The sequence below is a fragment of the Salmo salar genome, chromosome ssa12 (assembly GCF_905237065.1).
Source record: "Salmo salar chromosome ssa12, Ssal_v3.1, whole genome shotgun sequence".
Classification (NCBI taxonomy): domain Eukaryota; kingdom Metazoa; phylum Chordata; class Actinopteri; order Salmoniformes; family Salmonidae; genus Salmo; species Salmo salar.
The window spans coordinates 18,684,452-18,709,008 of record NC_059453.1 but is presented as its reverse complement, the minus strand read 5'-3'; the positions used below and the strand labels follow the sequence as shown (position 1 = coordinate 18,709,008).

At 43.9% G+C, this 24,557-nt stretch overlaps 1 protein-coding gene and 1 long non-coding RNA gene across 2 annotated transcripts in view; one reads left to right on the top strand and one right to left on the bottom strand.

Annotated features, from left to right (window-relative positions):
• LOC106564404 (zinc finger protein 501) overlaps positions 1-24,557 on the bottom strand; it is a 127,289-nt gene that overhangs the window by 30,802 nt on the left and 71,930 nt on the right. The window lies entirely within an intron of this gene.
• The window catches only part of LOC106564411 (uncharacterized), a 53,836-nt gene that overhangs the window by 15,404 nt on the left and 13,875 nt on the right, over positions 1-24,557 (top strand). Inside the window, exon 3 of the long non-coding RNA XR_001319486.2 lies at positions 22,912-22,970. This is a non-coding gene — a long non-coding RNA (uncharacterized lncRNA). The remainder of the gene's footprint in view (positions 1-22,911; positions 22,971-24,557) is intronic.

Below are 24,557 nucleotides of genomic sequence, written 5' to 3'. Positions count from 1 at the left end.
TGTACTCTAATCTACACACCATGGTTCTTACTTAATGAAAACAAATCTCCATCTTCCTTATCTTCTCCTCCTCCTCTCTCAGTTCCACTCTGCCCCGGTGTTTTCCTGCAGTCGACCACACACAGCAGTAAAGCGGTACCGGGAGACGTTTGACCTGGGGACTCCGGGAGGGTAGAGGGGAACAGGCTAGCTTTGTCCTGTTGGCGGCAAGAAATATAAAACATATTTGGTTTAATGATAAACTATTGTATTAATTTAGTCTATTTAGGAATCCCTAAAATATCTCCTTTTTCTTCAAATGTTCAATTGTTCACTACCTCCCAAAAATCTAATAGTATTGGGTTGGCGGAGGAATGGGCTAGTCAGTTTCCACCATATTTATTATACCAGTCATTTCCTTCCAAAACAGAGGAAGAGGCGACATGTGACTTATTTGATAGAATATACGTTTCATAATTATTAGGTTGTTTCGAGTATACTGATAGAAGTAGGACACGTGACATGCCAGCAAAACACTAGTGCCAGGTCGACATTCGTTACCACAGCCACAAAGTCATGAACCACATCTATTTTAAAAATGTATCTACTTAAAATGTCATCTTAAACCTAACCTTAACCACACTGTTAACCTTATGACTCAACCTAACCTTTAAATAAAAAAGCACATTTTTGTTTCCATGAACTTCCACAACATACATTCTTGACTTTGTGGCTGTGGTAACGACTGTCTTACATTTAAGAAATTAATTTTTATTGCCATTACATATTAGAAAGCAATCGCTGGGAATTAATTATTGGGTTAATTTACAGGAACATGATGTGTCTCAACCCACAAAGAGGTGCTACAGAAAAGTTGGGAGCCTGAACGTGGACAGAATAAAAGCTTTGGATGGGCGGGTGACAACCAGGAGAGGCAGATGGGATTGTATTGCAGGGACTTCAGCCCCACGGTACCTATCCCTGTGAGTCCACCATGGCTACTCCCACCTCCAGTAGTTGATTTACAAGTGTTGAAGAGAGTATGGAAAGACAGGGAGGGGGTTGATCCATGAGAGTTCTTTAAAAGGCGACTGGAAACTGTAAATCAGTGTTTTTTTTGCCCATATATACAGATGGATCAAAAGACCCAAGGACAGGTCAGACTGGATCAGCCTTTGTTGAATTGGAAAGTGGGGTGGCTGTCAGAAGACAAATTACAGACCACCTGGCTGAGCTGATGGTTGTACTGTTGACCTTGCAGTGGTTGGAGGAAGTCATACAGAGTAGTTATATGTTATATGTTAGGCAACTCCCTGAAAAGCCTCCCTCTCCCATGACCCAGTTCAAGCTCATCACTGAAAATGGGGTCTCCTTTTCCAACAATATACAGTTGAAGTCAGAAGTTTACATACACCTTAGCAAAATACATTTAAACTCAGTTTCACAATTCCTGACATTTAATCCTAGTAAAAATTCCCTGTCTTAGGTCAGTTAGGATCACCACTTTATTTTAAGAATGTGAAATGTCAGAATAATGGTAGAGAGAATGATTTATTTCAGCTTTTATTTCTTTCATCACATCTCCAGTGGGTCAGAAGTTTAAAATGTTTAACTTGGGTCAAACATTTTGGGTAGTCTTCCCACAATAAGTTGGGTGAATTTTGGCCCATGCCTCCTGACAGAGCTGGTGTAACTGAGTCAGGTTTGTAGGCCTCCTTGCTCACATGCTTTTTCAGTTCTGCCCACAAATTTTCTTTAGGATTGATGTCAGGGCTTTGTGATGGCCACTCCCAATACCATGACTTTGTTGACCTTAAGACATTTTGCCACAACTTTGGAAGCATGCTTGGGGTCATTGTCCATTTCGAAGACCCATTTGCGACCAAGCTTTAACTTCCTGACTGATGTCTTGAGATGTTGCTTCAAGATATCCACATAATTTCTCATCATGATGCCATCTATTTTGTGAAGTGCAACAGTCCCTCCTGCCGCAAAGCACCCCCAAAACATGATGCTGCCACCGCCGTGCTTCACGGATGGCATGGTGTTCTTCGGCTTGCAAGCCTCCCCCTTTTTCCTCCAAACATAACGATGGTCATTATGGCCAAACAGTTCTATTTTTGTTTCATTAGACCAGAGGACATTTCTCCAAAAAGTACGATCTTTGTCCCCATGTGCAGTTGCAAACCGTAGTCTGGCTTTTTTAATGGCGGTTTTGGAGCAGTGGCTTCTTCTTTGCTGAGCGGCCTTTCAGGTTATGTCGATATAGGACTCGTTTCACTGTGGATATAGATACTATTGTACCTGTTTCCTCAAGCATCTTCACAAGGTTCTTTGCTGTTGTTCTGGGATTGATTTGTACTTTTCGCACCAAAGTACGTTCATCTCTAGGAGACAGAACGAGTCTCCTTCCGGAGCGGTATGACGGCTGTGTAGTCCCATGGTGTTTATGCTTGAATACTATTGTTTGTACAGATGGACGTGGTACCTTCAGGCGTTCGGAAATTGCTCCCAAAGATGAACCAGACTTGTGGAGGTCTACAATTATTTTTCTGAGGTCTTGGCTGATTTCTTTTGATTTTCCCATGATTTCAAGGAAAGAGGCACTGAGTTTGAAGGTAGGCCTTGAAATACATCCACAGGTACACCTCCAATTGACTCAAATGATGTCAATTAGCCTATCAGAAGCTTCTAAAACCATGACATCATTTTCTGGAACTTTCCAAACTGTTTAAAGGCACAGTCAACTTAGTGTACATAAACTTCTGACCCACTGGAATTGTGATACAGTGTATTATAAGTGAAATAATCTGTCTGTAAACAATTGTTGGAAAAATGACTTGTCATGCACAAAGTCCTAACCGACTTGCCAAAACTATAGTTTGTTAATTTCTTCGCTCTAGGGGGCAGAATTCGGAAGTTTGGATGAATGAGATGCCCAAAGTAAACTGCCTGTTACTCAGGCCCAGAAGCTAGGATATGCATATAATTGGTAGTATTGGATAGAAAACACTCTAAAGTTTCCAAAACTATTAAAATAATGTCTGTGAGTATAACATAACTGATATGGCAGACAAAAACCCGAGGACAATCAACCAGATTTATTTTTCTTCAGCTCACACCTAATTAGAATGCCTGTCAGTGGAAAAATAACAGGAATTCCTCCCAGATTACAGTTCCAAGGGCTTCCACTAGATGTCAACAGTCTTTAGAAAAAGTTTCAGGCTTGTTTTTAGAAAAATTAGCGAGAATTTGTAGTTTTTCCAGGTGGCTCCCATTTTGGCTTGTAGTGTTATGACGCACCAGGATGAGAGCGCGTACTTCTTGTTTATCTCTGGTAATGGACATACTATTCTCCATCTTAAATGTTATCGTTAATTTACATAATAGGGTACCTGAGGATTGATTATAAACGTTGTTTGACTTGTTTGGAGAAATGTTGTGGTAACATGTGGGATTCATTTTGTATGCATTTTGAACGAGGGAAACCAGTGGATTACTGAGTCAAGCGCACCAGCTAAACTGACATTTTTTTTATATAAAGATGGACTTTGTCGAATAAAAGGACCATTTGTGATGTAACTGGGACTCTTATGATTGCAACCAGAAGAAGATCTTCAAAGGTAAGTGATTTATTTAATCGCCATTTCTGACTTTAGGGATGACTCTGCTTGGTTGAAGAATCAATGTAATGCTTTTGTGTGCGGGGCGCTGTCCTCAGATAATCGCATGGTATGTTTTGCCGTAAAGCCTTTTTGAAATCTGACAAAGTGGCTGAATTAACAAGAAGTTAAGCTTTTAAATGATGTAGGACACTTGTACGTTATGAATGTTTAATATTCCAAATGTTGTATTTTTGAATTTCACGCTCTGCAATTTCATCGGATGCTAGCGTCCCACCTAGCGGATAGAGGTTAACAAGAAATTTGTGGAGCGGTTGAAAAAGGAGTTTTAATGACTCCAACCTAAGTGTACGTAAACTTCCGACTTCAACTGTAAGTCATATTCACTATCAAAATAAACAAATAAAATTGAATATGTGTATCAACAATTTCAAATTTATCAGTTAATCTAAGAGATATACCAAACAAAACATGAGTTATTTATTCGTGTGTTTAAGAGATTTCATTCCAACCAATTTATTATAGCATAGCAACTCCCGGCGACCAAGCTGGTGTTGATCAACGGCGATTCATAATGATCCACGTTGATCTGGGTCACGGCAACAATGTGTTCTGGTAAGGTGTAGGTGGAAGACAAGGCTCTGGAGACAATTCTGCTGGTTGTCTCTATTTTAATGACTTCTTGGAATGGATACATGTATCAACAAAAAAATATTTTGTTTTAAAAATGTTGTACACCAATACACTAATAATTTGCTAATAAGTGCTAAATATTTCTTAGAAAGTGTACTATTGTCCTTTAACGAAACACAAAACATAACGGACAATTTATCTTCGGATTTGAAACCTAATAGTAAGCATTAACTTCAATGACAGCATACAGTTAAAACACAAATATGACATTCATGCGCCACAATAACATTGTCGCCGAGGATGGCTTGCTAGCTAACGTTAGTGTTTGATTAATATCATCTGTTTTGTCATAAAACAGCTTTGCTAACTAGCGAAATGATAGTTTGCGATGCTAGCTGACTCGGGAGTTCGTGTAGGGACATATGTGCTTCAGGAGCCTGTGGGTTTGATATGATTGCACCATGGGCAACAACAACTGGCTACTAGTTCGTTTTCTGACACATGTTCAACTCATAGCTAGTTTATCCAGTCACCACCGTATTTGAAAGGACAACTACAGACTGACATGTAGCTGGCTAGTTAGCATTCTGGCTCACACTGGCCATACAGTAGCAAAATACACAGCTATCTCCATTTAAGAGTTCATGGTAGAGATATTTAAAGAAAGGAGAATATAGGAACCCCATTCGTTAATGAATGGAGGAACGTATATCGCCTCACCCAGCAGACTGTCGAACAATCTGGTTCACGTTGTCATGCTGGGTCACGCGGTTGCTAAACGAATAGTCAGGGAATGAGTCGAGAAACCTGCTTATTTTCCTCCACGGTAGATAATGTCACGATTCCAAACCTTTGCAATATTACAGAGAACAAGTAAATTATCTCACATACCGAAATATATTTGTAAAGACGAAATTGTTGTTCTTCAGTGGACGTTATTAGTGGTTGGCATCTAATATCTTGCATTACCGCCCCAATCCTATAATATAAATCCATTATGCTTTAGGGACAGGCAGACATGTATGCACTTACTGTATTTCACGGAGGAAAATAGGGGAGGGTCATTCTATTTCAATTTTAGTCAGGGGGAGGGTTTAGTGTTTTTTTTTAATTTAGTCCAGGGGAGGGTCATATAATTTGTAATTGATTAAATGTCAGTATTTGTCACCATTTTGGAATGTACGTATTGAATTCCCATCTAACCTCAGTGTTCAACCCTCTTTCTTTTCTTTATCTCTCATTCTCTCTCAATTTCAATTTAAGGTGCTTTATTGGCATGGGAATCATATGTTTACAAGATAATAAACAAAAGTGAAATAAACAATACAAAAATGAACAGTAAACATTACACTCACAAATGTTCCAAATGAATGAAGACATTTCAAATGTCTATATACAGCATTGTAATGATGTGCAAATAGTTAAAGTACAAAAGGGAAAATAAATAAACATCAATATATGTTGTATTTACAATGGTGTTTGTTCTTCACTGGTTGGCCTTTTCTTGTGGCAACAGGTCACAAATCTTGCTGCTGTGATTGCACACTGTGGTATTTCACAAAATAGATATGTGAATTTATCAAAATTGTATTTGTTTTCAAATTCTTTGTGGGTTTGTTTAATCTGAGTGAAATATGTGTCTCTAATTTGGTCATACATTTGGCAGGATGTTAGGAAGTATACTCCTTGTATACAATTCCATCTCAACATTACACACGTGCTGATTGCCTAGTCCCTTTCACCCCTACCTACATGTACATATTACCACATTACCTAAACTACATTTTACCCCTTCACATTGACTTGTTACCGGTACTCCTTGTATATAGCCTCGTTATTGTTATTTAGTGTTATTATTTCCTTAGCATTTAAAAAAAAAAAGTTTAACTCTGCATTGTTGAGAAAGAGCTTGGCAGTTACCTGTATGTGCTTGTGATAAAATGTAAACTTAATCCACAGTTATTTTTTGAAACTATTGATCCTCTGTGGCTAAATGATGCTCTCTGGTGTATTTTGAACATTGAGAGTGAGCTCCTGTGGTTGGATAAAAAAAAAAGAAAAAGAAAAAAACGTTTGTTGTTATATAGTCGTTAGCCTTGACCCATCACGACTTTTGTGCACGTCTATAGCACCGACAGCAGGGGGAAGCTTGGAGAACATTCATAACATTGACATGACGCGACCCACTGTCTGAGGTGCAACCTATGAATAAATCCTCTTGAGGATACCCTAGGATAGTGTTATACAGGTGCAGCACTTTTTTTGATAGTGGCTATGGTTTCAGTAGGAGAAAACACATACATTAGGCAAAATATCAAACAAATGATGCATATCCCACAGCGCATTTTGAAAAAAAATCGTTCCCATTTTCAACGGCCTACTAATCAAACTCAGAAGCTAGGGCATGCATATACTTATTATATATGGATAGAAAACACCCTAAAGTTTCTAAAACTGTTTGAATGGTGTCTGTGAGTATAACAGAACTCAAATGGCAGTCAAAACCCCGAGACCGATTGAAACAGGAAGTGGAATTCAGAATTGTGGACTCGACTTCTCATCTTTCCCAAAAAATCACACCGTTAACCATGGTTCAGTGAGCACTTCCTATTGCTTCCACTAGATGTCGCCAGTCTTTTCACAGTGGTTTGAGCCTTATACAATCGAAACTCAGTGAATGAGACGCGTTGGAAATTGGTCACAGGGGATGGGCCATCACCATTATGACGCCGGCGGCCATGTCTACCCCCACCTTTGGAAACGGTTTTAAAGGCAATGAAATCATCCCCCTCGAATCTTATTGGCTCTCTTGGTGTTACAGGCCCTGAAGATTAATGTTTTACAACGTTTGACATGTTTGAACGAACCTACAGGCGGGAGAATCTCATTTTATCCGGAACTTCAGCCCTGCGCTTGGAGAGAGCCATAGGACGCGCTACCAACAGCAGGCTAATGGAACGTGAAGTATGGACTTTTTGACCGAAAATACATCTGTTGTGGACCTGGGATGCTTTCTGATGAAGACAACTAAAGGTAGGCGATTATTGACAATATTATACAAGATGAGATGTGACATGCGATTGTTTCCAAGATGGCGCCGAGCTCTGTATATTAGCTCATTTTCTGAGTATCGCATCTCCTTTTATCGCAAAGTGTGATTACCCAGTAAAGTTAATTTAAAATCTGGTATGACAGGTGTTCTCAAGAGATATTAATCTATAAATGTTAGATTGACAATATAAATTTAAAAAATCGTTATCGGATAGTAATTTAGGGAATTGTAGCATTGTTTACCGGGACGCATTTGAGGGGAAATTATTTAGTCAACGTCAGACGCCGATGTAAAATGCTGTTTTTATATATAAATATGACCTTTATTGAACAAAAGAATGCATGCATTGTATAACATGATGTCCTAGGGGTGCCATCTGATGAAGTTTGTAAAAGGTTAGTGCTGCATATAGCTGTTTTTTGATTATATGTGATGCAAGTGGTTGGTCGGAAAATGGCTATGAAGCTGCTTTTTACGATGGACTCATCTAACATAATCTAATGATTTGCTTTTCCTGTAAAACCTTTTTGAAATCGGACGACGTGGGTCGATTCAGGAGAGGTGTATCTATAAAAAAAATACAAAAAATAAAAAATTTTTTAAAAAGAATTATGATTTTTTTTTAATGCTAATTGGCGATATGATTTTTCGCTGGATTTTGATCCCGCTGACGGGATGAGACGCTGGAGAGGATAAGCAACATTTGTTTTACATTTGTCTATTTTTCCCAGCTCTCAGACTCTGTGTGCGTGTCTCTCTGTCGGTCTGTCTTGTAGTTCCAGATGTGGTTGGAGGAGTGGTGGTGGCCACTTGAAGACAACTTTAATACTGGAGCAAATGTAGGAGCTCATCATTAAGTTAATCTACAACAGCTGATACAAGTTTTCTATATGTATTAGGTACTACTACAGTGGTAGCAGGTGAACCCTCCTTTAATAATCATATTTCATTCATGTACAGGGTCCATTTTGACACAAGACAACAATCCAGACTAAGAATTTACCAAAGATCAGATCATAATGAATACGGGTGTAATATGGACAGAGTCAAACTGATCCCAGATCAGCACTCCTACTCTGATGGCGAATTCTCTCTCTCCCATCATCCTTTCCATAATTTCAGAATGTCACCAGGTGGGGAGGTGTAACCAGGATGTAGAGATGTAGTAAATTAATGTCACCAGGTGTGGAGGTGTAACCAGGGTGTAGTGATGTAGTAAATTAATGTCACCAGGTGTGGAGGTGTAACCAGGGTGTAGTGATGTAGTAAATTAATGTCACCAGGTGTAGTGTAACCAGGGTGTAGTGATGTAGTAAATTAATGTCACCAGGTGTGGAGGTGTAACCAGGGTGTAGTGATGTAGTAAATTAATGTCACCAGGTGTGGAGGTGTAACCAGGGTGTAGTGATGTAGTAAATTAATATGACCAGGTGTGGAGGTGTAACCAGCGTGCAGTGATGTAGTAAATTAACCTGTTGGGGCTAGAGGGCAGTATTTTGACGGCAGGATAAAAAAAATGGACCCGATTTAAAGTAGTTACTACTCTTGCCCAGAAACGAGAATATGCATATTATTAGTAGATTTGGATAGAAAACACTCTGAAGTTTCTAAAACTGTTTGAATGGTGTCTGTGAGTATAACAGAACTCATATGGCAGGCAAAAACCTGAGAAGATTCCAAGCAGGAAGTGGCCTGTCTGCGTATTTGTAGTTCATTCTAGTCCCTTTCGAAACTACAGTATATGTGGGGTTACGTGGCTCTTTCTAAGGCTTCCATTGGCTCTCTGAAGCCTTCAGAAAGCGGATTGAGGCGTCACCTGTCTCTGGGCAGAGTATAGTAGCACAGTTTGTCAGTGATCTGCCTGGTGACTAAGAGATTGGAGATGCGCGGTCCCGCGACCATGCTGTTTTTTCTTTTCCTCTTTGAATGAATACACTATTGTCCGGTTGGAATATTATTGATATTTTACGAGAAAAATACCATAAAAATTGATTTTAAACAGCGTTTGACATGCTTCTAAGTAAGGTAAAGGAACTTTTTGATTTTTTTTGTCTCGATATGCGCTCGCGCGTTACCCTTTGGATAGTGACCTGAACGCACAAACAAAATGGAGGTATTTGGACATAACTATGGATTATTTGGAACAACAACAACATTTCTTGTGGAAGTAGCAGTCCTGGGAGTGCATTCTGACGAAGATCAGCAAAGGTAATACCATTTTTCTAATAGTAATTCTGAGTTTAGTGTGCCCCGAAGTTGGCGGGTGTCAAAATAGCTAGCCATGATGGCTGAGCTATGTACTCAGAATATTGCAAAATGTGCTTTCGCCCGAAAAGCTATTTTAAAATCTGACATAATGATTGCATAAAGGAGTTCTGTATCTATAATTCTTAAAATAATTGTTATGTATTTTGTCAACGTTTATGATGAGTAATTTAGTAAATTCACCAGAAGTTTTGGGTGGGAATGCATGTTCTGAACATCACATGCCAATGTAAAAAGCTGTTCTTGGATATAAATATGAACTTGATTGAACAAAACATGCATGTATTGTATAACATAATGTCCTAGGAGTGTCATCTGATAGTGCTTCATTTAGCTGTGTTTTGGGTTTATGTGACATATATTTTTGCTTAAAATATGGCTGTGTGATTATTTTGGGCTATGTACTCTAACATAATCTAATGTTTTGCTTTCGCTGTAAAGCCTTTTTGAAATCAGACAATGTGGTTAGATTAACCTCTCTCGGGTATGTGGGACGAAATCGTCCCACCTAGTCAACAGCCAGTGGAATCGAGTGGCGCGATATTCAAAAACCTTAAAAATGCTATAACTTCAATTTCTCAAACATATGACTATTTTACACCATTTTAAAGACAAGACTCTCGTTAATCTAACCACACTGTCCGATTTCAAAAAGGCTTTACAACAAAAGCAAAACATTAGATTATGTCAGGAGAGTACCCAGCCAGAAATAATCACACACCCATTTTTCAAGCTAGCATATAATGTCACAAAAACCAAAACCACAGCTAAATGCAGCACTAACCTTTGATGATCTTCATCAGATGACACTCCTAGGACATTATGTTATACAATACATGCATGTTTTGTTCAATCAAGATCATATTTATATCAAAAACCAGCTTTTTACATTAGCATGTGATGTTCAGAACTGGCATACCCACCGAACACTTCTGGTGAATTTACTAAATTACTCATCATAAACGTTGACAAAATACATAACAATTATTTTAAGAATTATAGATACAGAACTCATTCATGCAAACGCTATGTCAGATTTTAAAATAGCTTTTCGGCGAAAGCACATTTTGCAATATTCTGAGTCCATAGCTCGGCCATCACTGGCTAGCTAATTTGACACCCACCAAGTTTGGGGCAACCTAAACTCAGAATTGCTATTAGAAAAATTGGATTACCTTTGCTGTTCTTTGTCAGAATGCACTCCCAGGACTTCTACTTACATTTACATTTAAGTCATTTAGCAGACGCTCTTATCCAGAGCGACTTACAAATTGGTGCATTCACCTTATGATATCCAGTGGAACAACCACTTTACAATAGTGCATCTAAATATTTTAAGGGGGGGGGTTAGAAGGATTACTTTATCCTGTCCTAGGTATTCCTTAAAGAGGTGGGGTTTCAGGTGTCTCCGGAAGGTGGTGATTGACTCCGCTGTCCTGGCGTCGTGAGGGAGCTTGTTCCACCATTGGGGTGCCAGAGCAGCGAACAGTTTTGACTGGGCTGAGCGGGAACTGTGCTTCCTCAGAGGTAGGGGGGCCAGCAGGCCAGAGGTGGATGAACGCAGTGCCCTTGTTTGGGTGTAGGGCCTGATCAGAGCCTGAAGGTATGGAGGTACTTCAACAACAAATGTTGTTTTGGTTCCAAATAATCCATAGTTATATCCAAATACCTCTGTTTTGTTTGTGCGTTCAGGTCACTATCCGAAGTGTAACGCACGAGCGCATTACGTGACAAAAAATTCAAAATATTCCATTACCGTACTTAGAAGCATGTCAAACGCTGTGTAAAATCAATTTTTATGCTATTTTTCTCGTAAAATAGCGATAATATTCCAACCGGATAACGTTGTATTCATTCAAAGACTGAAAGAAAAAAAATTGAGAAGTCTCATGACCGTGCATCTCAGTCTCACTGTCCCCAGGCAGGCCACTTTCAAACTCTGCTGCTGTACTTTGCCCAGAGACAGCAGACACCCCATTCCACTTTCTGGCGGCTTTAGAAAGCCAATGGAAGCCTTAAAGTGTCACGTAACAGCACAGATGCTGTAATGTCAATAGAGATGCAACAGAAGGACAACAAATTGTCAGACAGGGCACTTCCTGCATGGAATCTTCTCAGGTTTTGGCCTGCCATATGAGTTCTGTTATACTCATAGACACTATTCAAACAGTTTTAGAAACTGTAGAGTGTTTTCTATCCAAATCTACTAATTATATGCATATTCTAATTTCTGGGCAAGAGTAGTAACCAGTTTAAATCGGGTATGTTTTTTATCCGGCCGTGAAAATACTGCCCCCTAGCCCCAACAGGTTAAGGACACGCTCCGTAGGGCGAATGTCATGCCTAAAACACCAACACAGCAGCTCTCGCATAGCTTTCTCCTCCAATTTTCCCATCAACTCCTTTACTGTCTCTGCTTCGCTCACCTCCAATTTCACCCCAACTGGTTCTGGTTCCATCCTCGGCTCCGCGATCTGTCCGTGTGCCCCCCCCCAAATATTTATTTGGGCTGCCTCTCATTCTCCTCCAGCTTCCTTCGTTTATCCTCCCAGGTCCACGACCCCCGATAGCTCTTCTCCAGCTCCTTACCCCGCTGCTTGGTCCGTTGGTGGTGGGAAGTTCTGTAACGGTCGTCGTATATAGTAGAACAAGGCGCAGCGGGTTGAGTGCTCATTTTAACGTTTATTGGAACACTTAAATGACAAAACAAGAAACCAAACGAACGCACAGTATTGCAGGCTAAACACAGCAGTGCAAAAACAACTTCCCACAAAACCCATTACAAAACACCCCTCTATATAGGACCTTCAATCAGAGGCAACAAGGAACAGCTAGCTCCAATTGAAGGTCCATCCAATAACCCTAAACATAGGACTAAAAAGACAAGACCAGAACATAGAAATATACTAACATAGAACATAACCAAAAACCCCGGAACAATTTAAACAAACACCCCTCTACCTAAACACATAGCCCAACAAACCCCAAAACACTCTAAACAAATACCCCCTGCCACGTCCTGACCAAACTACAATAACAAATAACCCCTTATACTGGTCAGGATGTGACACTACTAAAGCACACCAATAAGAAGAAGAGACTTGCTTGGCCCAAGAAACACAAGCAATGGACATTAGACCGGTGGAAATCTGTAATTTGGTCTGATGAGTCCAAATTTGAGACTTTTTGTTCCAACCACCTTGTCTTTGTGTGACGCAGAGTAGGTGAACGGATGATCTCTGCATGTGTGGTTCCCACCATGAAGCATGGAGGAGGAGGGGTGATGGTGCTTTGCTGGTGACACTGTGAGTGATTGATTTCGAATTCTTATGCACACTTAACCAGCATGGCAACCATAGCATTCTGCAGCGATACGCCATCCCATCTTGTTTGTGTTTAGTGGGACAATCATTTGTTTTTCAACAATGACCCAAACATACCTCCAGAATGTGTAAGGGCTATTTGACCAGGAAGGAGATTGATGGAGGGCTGCATCAGGTGACCTGTCCTTCACAATCACCCGACCTCAACCCAATTGAGATAGTTTGGGATGAGTTGGACCGCAGAGTGAAGGAAAAGCAGCCAACAAGTGGTCAGCATATGTGGGAACTCCTTCAAGACTGTTTGAAAAGCATTCCTCATGAAGCTGGTTGAGAGAAAGCCAAGAGTGTGCAAAGCTGTCATCAAGGGAAAGGGTGGCTACTTTGAAGAATCAAAAATATAAAATAACACTTTTTTGGTTACTACATGATTCCATGTGTTATTTCATAGTTTTGATGTCTTCGCTATTATACTACAATGTAGAAAATAGTCAAATTAAAGAAAAACCCTTGAATGATTAGGTGTGTCTTAACTGTTGACTGGTACAGTATGCACATGTATTTATTTATTATTATTTAAAACATGTTGTTGCCTTTTTGGATTCAGCCCCGGTAATCCTCTGCATTAATCCGGCCCTGATGGCGTTACACAATTCTGCCAGGACCACAGCTCATGAAAAATAATTACAATAATTCAAGTTTTTGTCTCTGTCCGCTGAAGAGCGTCTAGAAAAGTTTTATGGAATTTTGGAGTCGAAAGGATATGTGGAAAAAAGTTAATGGATTAAATCGTATTTTGGAGTATTTTCTACCAACTGTCGATGGCTGGTCTGTCTGCATATTCATTACGCTGATTCTGTTGTAAAACATTTCCTAATTGGAAGCAAACGAAACCGGGGGGAACCTACCTGAATTTTTCCAATAGATACTCTTATTTTGCTCTGTTTGCTTCTGTTTGGTTGTAAACGGTTTCTGTAATAAATAACCTATCTAGGGTAGGTGGCACCAAATCGTCCCACCTACGCAACAGCCAGTCTAATCCCGTGGCGCGATATTCAAATACCTTAAAAATGCTATTACTTCAATTTCTCAAACATATAACTATTTTACACCATTTTAAAGACAAGACTCTCCTTTATCTAACCACACTGTCCGATTTCAAAAAGGCTTTACAACGAAAGCAAAACATTAAATTATGTCAGCAGAGTACCCAGCCAGAAATAATCAGACACCCATTTTTCAAGCTAGCATATAATGTCACATAAACCCAAACCACAGCTAAATGCAGCACTAACCTTTGATGATCTTCATCAGATGACAACCCTAGGACATTATGTTATACAATACATGCATGTTTTGTTCAATCAAGTTCATATTTATATCAAAAAACAGCTTTTTACATTAGCATGTGACGTTCAGAACTAGCATACCCCCCGCAAACTTCCGGGGAATTTACTAACAATTTACTAAATTACTCACGATAAACGTTCACAAAAAGCATAACAATTATTTTAAGAATTATAGATACAGAACTCCTCTATGCACTCGATATGTCCGATTTTAAAATAGCTTTTTGGTGAAAGCACATTTTGCAATATTCTAAGTACATAGCCCAGCCATCACGGGCTAGCTATTTAGACACCCAGCAAGTTTAGCCTTCACCAAAATCAGATTTACTATTACAAAAGTTTGATTACCTTTGATGTTCTTCATCAGAATGCACTCCCAGGACTTCTACTTCAATAACAAATGTTGGTTTGGTCCCAAATAAACCATCGTTATATCCAAACAGCGGTGTTTTGTTCGTGCGTTCTAGACACTATCCGAAATGGTAAATCAGGGTTACGAGCATGGCGCATTTCGTGACAAAATAATTCTAAATATTCCATTACCGTACTTCGAAGCATGTCAACCGCTGTTTAAAATCAATTTTTATGCAATTTATCTCGTAAAAAAAGCGATAATATTCCGACCGGGAATCTGCGTTTCGGTAAACAGAGGAAAAAAAAAGAAAGACGGGGTCAACCAGTGCATGCGCCTAAGCCCACTGTCTCCTGATCGGCCACTTGACAAAGGTGATAATGTGTTTCAGCCTGGGGCTGGAATGTCGACATTCAGCTTTTTCCCGGGCTCTGAGAGCCTGTGGGAGCCGTGGGAAGTGTCACGTTACCGCAGAGATCCTTTGTTTTGGAAAGAGATGTCAAAGAAAGCCAATAAATGGTCAGACAGGCCACTTCATGTAAAGGAATCTCTCAGGTTTTTGCCTGCCATATGAGTTCTGTTATACTCACAGACACCATTCAAACAGTTTTAGAAACTTTAGGGTGTTTTCTATCCATATCTAATAAGTATATGCATATTCTAGTTACTGGGTAGGAGTAGTAACCAGATTAAATCGGGTACGTTTTTTATCCGGCGGTGTAAATACTGCCCCCTAGCCCTAAGAGGATAAGCCCCTGGCTGTAAATTTGAGAGAGAGACAGAGCGAGAGAGAGGAGAAAGAGGGCGAGAGAGAGATGGTGTGATCAAAATACACCATATGAGTAGCCTGCTAATGTTCCTTTCTGGACCTTGTAAGCTATTGAGAATAGACCCATATTCATTGTGTTACTATTCTGGACCTTGTGTTACTATTTTATTTTTAAACTCTGGGCTCGTAAGCAAGCATTATACAGTAAAGTCTACACCAGTTGTATTCGGCACGTGATGAATACAATTTGATTTGATTTTCTGCAGTTATTTCAGCATGAATTCCAAACAGGTGTCACAGTATCAACAGAAAGAGGCGCCCCTCCTCGGTTCGGGCGGCGCTCGGAGGTCGTCGTCGCCGGTCTACTAGCTGCCACCGATCTATGTTTCTGTGTTCTTTGGGTTTTGTCTGTCTAGGTCCGCACCTGTTCCTTGTCTGTCATTAGTGGGGGGGTATTATTTAGTTTGTTCCTTTGTGTTCTGAATTCGTGCGGGATTAATTGTATGTCGACGGGCAGTGTGTAGTGTACGCTGTTGTTGTTTTTTCAGCGTGGCACTTTGTATGATTATATTGCCGGGCTGCGCCCCGTGTGTATTCGTTCGTGGTTACCTGTTTTCCCTTTTGGGTGTTGTGCCCCGGTAATAATATATCTGTGCCTTTCTGACCACCGATTGTTTCAGTGTGAATAAAACTTCGGCACTACTGGACCTCAGTCTCCTGCTCTTGACTCTGCCCCTTCCTCCTGCCCTTAAGGAAACGTGACAGAATCCCGCACCACTAAACGATGGAGTCAGCAGGAGCAGAAGCACTGTCAGTGGCGGAGCAGGTGTCACAACACGCCAGCCTCCTCCACCGCCTGGGCTCGGCGATGGACCAGGTGCTAGCCCGATTGGAGAGCTGGGAGAGAGGTGCTTCCCCCACCAGACCAGCTCCGGTTCCTCAGCCGGCGCCCCTACCGACACCCCCTGAAGCGGGCTCAAGCGGGTTCCGGATCACGCCTCCGAGGGAATTTGATGGGACGGCCGCAGGGTGTAAGGGGTTCTTGCTCCAGATAGAACTGTACCTGGCGACCGTCCGCCCCTCTCCCTCCGACGAAGAAAAAGTGAGCGTCCTCGTCTCTTGTCTTACGGGTAGAGCCCTGGAATGGGCCAATGCGGTCTGGGATGGCCCAGACTCGGCTCGGGGCGACTACCCGGAGTTCACCCGTCGCTTCCGGGCGGTATTTGATCATCCCCCGGAGGGCAAGGCGGCGGGTGAGCGGTTGTTTCACTTGAGACAGGGGACGAGGAGCGCTCAGGACTTCGCCCTGGAGTTCCGGACTCTAGCCGCGGGATCGGGGTGGAATGAGCGGGCCCTGATGGATCACTATCGATGCAGTCTCCAAGAGGATGTCCGCCGGGAGGTGGCTTGTAGGGACAACACCATCACCCTAGACCAGCTGGTGGATTTGTCCATCAGGCTGGACAGCCTGCTGGCTGCCCGGGGACGTTCTAGTCGGGGCCTGTTCGTTCCACCTCCCAGCCCTCCTGCTCCACTGCCCATGGAGATAGGAGGAGCTGCTTCTAGGAGGACCGGAGGGGGGGGCCTCTCCTGCACCCACTGTGGGTGCAGAGGACACACTGCGGACCGGTGCTGGAGGGGTCCACCCGGGAGTTCGGATGGCAGGCAGAGCACTACATCGACCCCCCCAGGTGAGTCAGCACCAGCCACACCCAGAGCCCCCTGTCGACCACATGTACACCTCAGTTTGTTTTCCTGATTTTTTTCCCCCTCACTTCCAGTATAAGGCACTAGTCGATTCAGGTGCAGCTGGGAGTTTTATGGACCGTGGGCTCGCTAATAAGTTAGGGATTCCCCTGGTTCAGCTGGACCACCCCTTCCCTGTGCACACCCTAGATAGTCGACCGCTAGGGTCCGGCCAAGTGGGGGTGGTTACTGTGCCACTGGTTATGGCGACGTGGGGGGGTCATGTGGAACGTATCAGCCTATTCCTCATTGACTCCCCGGCGTTTCCGGTGGTACTGGGAATCCCCTGGCTAGCCACTCACAACCCTCAGATTTCGTGGAGGCAGAGGGCTCTTAAGGGGTGGTCGAGGGAGTGCTCAGGTAGGTGTATAGGAGTTTCCATCGGTGCAACCACGGTGGAAAGTCTAGACCAAGTCTCTACCGTGCACATTCCCTCTGAATATGCCGATTTGGCTATCGCCTTCAGTAAAACGAAGGCGACTCAATTACCCCCTCATCGACGAGGAGATTGTGCGATAAACCTCCAGGCTGACGCGGCCCTTCCTAAGAGTCACGTGTATCTTCTGTCTCAGGAGACAGTGGCTATCGAGACATACGTCACTGAGTCCTTGAGACAGGGATACATTCGGCCATCCAAGTCACCCGTCTCCTCAAGCTTCTTTTTTGTGAAGAAGAAGGAGGGAGGTCTTCCAATCCTTTGTGGACGAGGTTCTCAGAGACATGCTCGGACAGGGTGTGGTGGTGTACATCGATGACATCTTGATCTACTCCGCCGCGCATGTGGTTCTGGTGCGTAAAGTGTTTGTGCGGCTGCTGGAGCATAACAAGGCTGAGAAATGTGAGTTCTCCAAACGAGCCGTCTCTTTTCTGGGATATCGCATTTCCACCACAGGGGTGGTGATGGAATATGACCGCGTTACGGCTGTGCGTAATTGGCCGACCCCTACCACGGTGAAGGAGGTGCAGCGGTTCTTGGGGTTCGCCAATTATTACCGGAGGTTTATCCGGGGTTTTGGTCAGGTGGCAGCTCCCATTACCTCACTGATGAAGGGGGTTCCGGTGCAACTGCGGTGGTCGGCAGAGGCGGATAGAGCCTTCCGTCGTCTGAAGGTTCTGTTTACCGACGCTCCGGTGCTGGCGCAGCCGGACCCCTCTTTGCCATTCATAGTGGAGGTGGACGCGTCCGAGGCTGGGGTAGAAGCAGTGCTGTCGCAAAGTTCGGGCGCTCCTCCGAAGCTCCGCCCCGGCGCATTCTTTTCCAAGAGGCTGAGCCCGGCGGAGCGCAACTATGATGTGGGGGACAGGGAGTTGTTAGCCGTGGTCAAGGCTTTGACGATGTGGAGACATTGGCTTGAGGGGGCACGTCACCCTTTTCTCATCTGGACCGACCACCGTAACCTGGAGTACATCCGGGGAGCGAGGAGACTTAATCCTCGTCAAGCCAGGTGGGTCATGTTCTTTACAAGGTTCCAATTTACTCTCTCATACATTCCGGGTTCACGGAACCGGAAGGCCGACACACTGTCGCGTCTCTACGACACCGAGGAGCGGACCATCGATCCCACTCCCATACTCCCTGCTTCCTGTCTGGTGGCACCGCTGGTATGGGAGGTGGATGCGGACATCGAGCGGGCGGTTCAGTCAGAACCCACTCCACCTCAATGTCCCGCGGGTCTGAAGTTCGTTCCGCTTGGTGTTCGCGATCGCCTGATCCGATGGGCCCACACTCTACCCTCCTCGGGTCATCCTGGGGTGGAACGGACAGTGCGGGGCCTGAAGGGAAAGTACTGGTGGCCCACCTTGGTTGAGGATGTAAGACACTATGTCTCTTCCTGTTCGGTGTGCGCCCAGTGCAAGGCTCCTAGGCACCTGCCTCGAGGGAAACTACAGCCCCTCCCCATTCCACAGCGACCTTGGTCTCACCTCTCGGTGGATTTCCTCACGGATCTACCGCCATCTCAGGGGAGAACTACGATCCTGGTTGTTGTGGATCGGTTCTCGAAGTCCTGCCGTCTGCTCCCCTTGCCCGGTCTTCCTACGGCCCTACAGACCGCGGCGGCCCTATTCACCCATGTCTTCTGGCACTACGGGGTGCCCGAGGACATCGTATCTGATCGGGGTCCCCAGTTCACTTCCAGGGTGTGGAGGTCGTTTATGGAGAGGCTGGGGTCTCGGTCAGCCTGACCTCGGGTTTTCACCCCGAGAGTAATGGGCAGGTAGAACGCATTAACCAGGATGTGGGCAGGTTTCTGAGGTCGTATTGCCAGGACCGGCCAGGGGAGTGGGCGAGGTTCGTGCCATGGGCTGAAATGGCCCAAAACTCTCAGCGCCACTCCTCTACTAGCCTGTCACCTTTTCAGGTTGTATTAGGTTACCAGCCGGTCCTGGTGCCATGGCAGCAGAGCCAGACGGAGGCCCCTGCGGTGGAGGAATGGGTACAGTGCTCTAAGGAGACCTGGAGTGCTGTCCAGGAGTGTTTGAAGAGGGCGATAGGACGACATAAGGATAGCGCTGACCGCCGCCGCAGTGAGGCCCCCGTGTATAATCCGGGGGACAGAGTCTGGCTCTCGAGCCGGAACCTGTCCCTCCGCCTGCCCTGCCGGAAGCTGGGTCCGCGATTTGTGGGGCCGTTCAAAGTCCTGAGGAGAATAAACGAGTTGTGTTATAGGTTACAACTCCCTTCATATTACCGTTTTAACCCCTCGTTTCATGTGTCTCTCCTCAGGCCGGTGGTAGCTGGTCCGCTACAGGACGCTGAGGTGCAGGAGGTCCCTCCGCCCCCCCCGGACATCGTGGGGGCCCCGGCGTACACAGTCCAGGCCATCCTGGACTCCCGACATCGGGTAGGGGGCCTGCAGTACCTCGTGGACTGGGAGGGGTACGGCCCGGAGGAGAGGTGCTGGGTTCCGGTGGGGGACATTTTGGATCCAGCTATGCTGCAGGAGTTCCACCGTCTCCGTCCGGATCGGCCGGCGCCTCGCCCTCCGGGTCGTCCCCGAGGCCGGCGTCGGCGCGCAGCTGGAGCCGCGTGTCAGGAGAGGGGTACTGTCACAGTATCCACAGAAGGAGGCGCCCCTCCTCAGTCGGGAGGCGCTCGGCGGTCGTCGTTGCCGGTCTACTAGCTGCCACCGATCTGTGTTTCTGTGTTCTTTGGGTTTTGTCTGTCTAGGTCCGCACCTGTTCCTTGTCTGTCATTAGTGGGGGGGTATTTAGTTTGTTCCTTTGTGTTCTGTATTCGTGCAGGATTAATTGTATGTCGACGGGCAGTGACCACCGATTGTTTCAGTGTGAATAAAACTTCGGCACTACTGGACCTCAGTCTCCTGCTCTTGACTCTGCCCCTTCCTCCTGCCCTTAAGGAAACGTGACAACAGGAGGCTTAAGCTGTTATTGTCTTGCTCTTTACTGTAATCAGAGGGCTAATATCAATACTATGCATGCCAGTCTGTCTAGGCTAAAAGTAAAGGAGAGACTGAGTACAGTTACATGCACACAATAATGCGATTATTGTGGACATAACAAAATGGCCACTACTGACCAATAAGCATTCATTTGGGCGTGGTGTGGCCGATAAATGCATATAAATCAGACATGGATATTGATAGGCATGTACCCAACACTGTCAAGAATCAACATATCTAAGCACATTCAGAGCTTCAAAGATTATTCCTGCACCTACCAAGTGCCAATTCTGAGGTTGTGAAAGAGAGGGATGAGGCCCTGACCAAGAGAAGTGAGACCATTCAATTCGGGAGAGGACCACCTGAAGCTGACCTCTGAGATTGTTTTTATACATATTTTTTATATTTGCAGTGGTGGAAAAAGTACTAAATTCTCATACTTCAGTAAAAGTAAGATGCCTTAATAGAATATGACTCAAGTAAAAGTGAAAGTCACCCAGTGAAATAATACTTGAGTAAAAGTCTAAAAATATTTGATTTGAAATGTACTTAAGTAAATGTATTTGCTAAAATATACTTAAGTATCAAAAGTAAAAGTATGAATAATTTAAATAATTAAAAATTCCTTATATTAAGTAAACCAAACGGCATAATTTTCTTGTTTTTTTTAAATTACGGATAGCCAGGGTCACAATCAAACTCTCAGACATAATTTAAATACAAAGCATTTGTGTTTAGTGAGTCCACCAGATCAGAGGCAGTAGGGATGACCAGGGATGTTCTCTTGATAAGTGTGTGAATTGGACCATTTTCTGTCCTGCTAAGCACTCAAAATGTAACGAGTACTTTTGGGTGTCAGGGAAAATGTATGGAGTAAAAAGTATATCATTTTCTTTAGGAATGTAGTGAAGTAAAAGTAGTCAAAAATATAAATAGTAAAGTCAAGTACAGATACTCCACAAAAGAACTTAAGTTGTATTTTAAAGTATTTTTACTTAAGTACTTTACACCACTGGATATTTGTACCTGTCTATAGGGCCTGTATAGTGGTTATAATAGGCTAGTTTACCAGGAATGGTTAGGCTAACTATATCATGGTTATTATAGGGTAGCGTACCGGGAATGGTGATTCTAACTATATCGTGGGTATTATAGGCTAGCATACTGGGAATGGTAAGGCTAACTATATTGTGGGTATTATAGGCTAGTGTACTGGGAATGGTTAGGCTAACTATATTGTGGGTATTATAGGCTAGCGTACTGAGAATGGTTAGGCTAACTATATCGTGGGTATTATAGGCTAGCGTACTGAGAATGGTTAGGCTAACTCTGATGCAGTTTGTTTTACTGTTGCTGAGAGATGTGTGTAAACCATTATTTATCTATTCCTGCTGTTCTCAAGCCCTATGTTGCATCTCCCTCCCTACAGCCTTACAAACATAAAGATAGACAACAAACATACTTTATAACTGGTGAATAACTACACCCGATACTTCAATTAAGCAGGAAACAACACTTATTATAACAGATGTGTAGCACTGTAAGACACGTGTTTCTCTGTCGATTGTTTTTATTCTCAGGACCATGACTATAACATTGAGTGTTGCTACACAGGGCAACAACATATCCTGGTCTCTTCTACATAATACAACTAAACATAAAAAATAAAGTATTTCAAAAGCAATGCTCAACAAAACAAACCACACTCGAGTACATTTTACAATACCATTCACATTCAAGCATGTGTTCTGCAGAAGAAATCCCCAATAAAAAAATGTATGGTGAGGTATAATGTCTTATCAAGTGTACTTACAGGGTGAAGAGAGAGAGGTTTGGTAGGGGGACCTTACTGGCTGTGTGAAACAGAAGAGTGTGAGGTCTGTGGTTGACACCAACTAGATGTACTGTGGACCTGAAGGGAGATGCAGAGCTCAAATTTAAAAAGCAAAAAAATGTAAATACTTTAAAACAAATGCAATAACATAATTTGACCACACTAATAGACTTATTAGTTAGACTGTAATTCTGTATGTCTCATCAGCCACACTAAAACCTTACTGTACCACAGCTCTCTCTGCTGGCATCTTAACAGCAGCAACAGCCATTAATTTGACTTGAACAGTCTATGGAGCAGCACTGGGGAGGTTGAGTTCCACAGCACCGTACTGGACATCCTCTTCCTGTTTCGGGGGTGGAGCTAGGATGAAAAATATAGGTTGAGAAAACGTAATAATTATTTGCTGAGCGTCCAAAAATAAAAACAATTGGACCGGTGTCGTTGCTGATTCTACAGGATTAGCATTGAAAATGTGACCAGTGGTCAGGAATCTAGTGATAAAGTGGCTGTAGATCATTTGAATTATTGTGTTGGCTTATCCTTTGTTATCTTCAACCTTGTGTACTGTGTCTGTGCTGACTACAGGTTTGGACACCACTCTGCAGAGAGCCCTCTATCCTGACACCTCTGGAGCAATGCTGCAGGTAAAACAATGATCCTCCTTTTACTTTCTATCTCTGTCTCTGTCTCTGTCTCTCTCTCCCGGTTACACCTGTTACCGCTGCAGGGTAGCGTGGCCACGCCCAAGACAACGGTGCCCCCCCACATTGACTCTGTTGAGAATACTTTTTGTCCTAGACTTGGCACTCCGGTACCGCTTGCCATGCGGTAGTTGAGAGAACAGTCTATGACAGGGGTGGCTGGGGTCTTTGACAATTTTTAGGGCCTTCCTCTGACACCGCCTGGTGTAGAGGTCCTGGATGGCAGGCAGCTTAGCCCCAGTGATGTACTGGGCCGTACGCACTACCCTCTGTAGTGCCTTGCGGTCGGAGGCCGAGCAATTGCCGTACCAGGCAGTGATGCAACCAGTCAGGATGCTCTCGATGTTGCAGCTGTAGAACCTTTTGAGGATCTGAGGACCCATGCCAAATCTTTTTAGTTTCCTGAGGGGGAATAGGCTTTGTCGGGCCCTCTCCACGACTGTCTTGGTGTGTTTGGACCATTCTAGTTTGTTGGTGATGTGAACACCAAAGAACTTGAAGCTCTCAACCTGCTCCACTACAGCCCAGTTGATGAGAATGGGGGTGTGCTCGGTCCTTCTTTTCCTGTAGTCCACAATCATCTCCTTTGTCTTGGTTACGTTGAGGGATAGGTTGTTATTCTGGCACCACCTAGCCAGGTCTCTGGCCTCCTCCCTATAGGCTGTCTCGTCATTGTCAGTGATCAGGCCAACCACTGTTGTGTCGTCTGCAAACTTAATGATGGTGTTGGACTCGTGCCTGGCCATGCAGTCGTGGGTGAACAGGGAGTACAGGAGGGGACTGAGCACGCACCCCTTGGGGGCTCCAGTGTTGAGGATCAGCGTGCCAGATGTGTTGCACCCTACCCCCACCAGCTGGGGGCGGCCCGTCAGGAAGTCCAGGATCCAGTTGCAGAGGGAGGTGTTTAGTCCCAGGATCCTTAGCTTGGTGATGAGCTTTGAGGGTACTATGGTGTTGAACGCTGAGCTGTGGTCAATAAATAGCATTCTCACACAGGTGTTCCTTTTGTTCAGGTGGGAGGGCAGTGTGGAGTGCAATAGAGATTGCATCATCTGTGGATCTGTTTGGGAGGTATGCAAATTGGAGTGGGTCTAGAGTTTCTGGGAAAATGGTGTTGATATGAGCCATTACCAGCCTTTCAAGGCACTTCATGGCTACGGATGTGAGTGCTACGGGTCTGTAGCCATTTAGGCAGGTTGCCTTCGTGTTCTTGGGCACAGGGACTATGGTGGTCTGCTTGAAACATGTTGGTATTACAGACTCAATCAGGGACATGTTGAAAATGTCAGTGAAGACACCTGCCAGTTGGTCAGCACATGCCTGGAGTACACGTCCTGGTAATCTGTCTTGTCCCGAAGCCTTGTGAATGTTGACCTGTTTAAAGGTCTTACTCACGTCGGCTACGGAGAGCGTGATCACACAGTCGTCCGGAACAGCTGATGCTCTCATTTATGCCTCAGTGTTGCTTGCCTCAAAGCGAGCATAGAAGTGATTTAGCTCGTCTGGTAGACACGTCTATAATTATTGGAC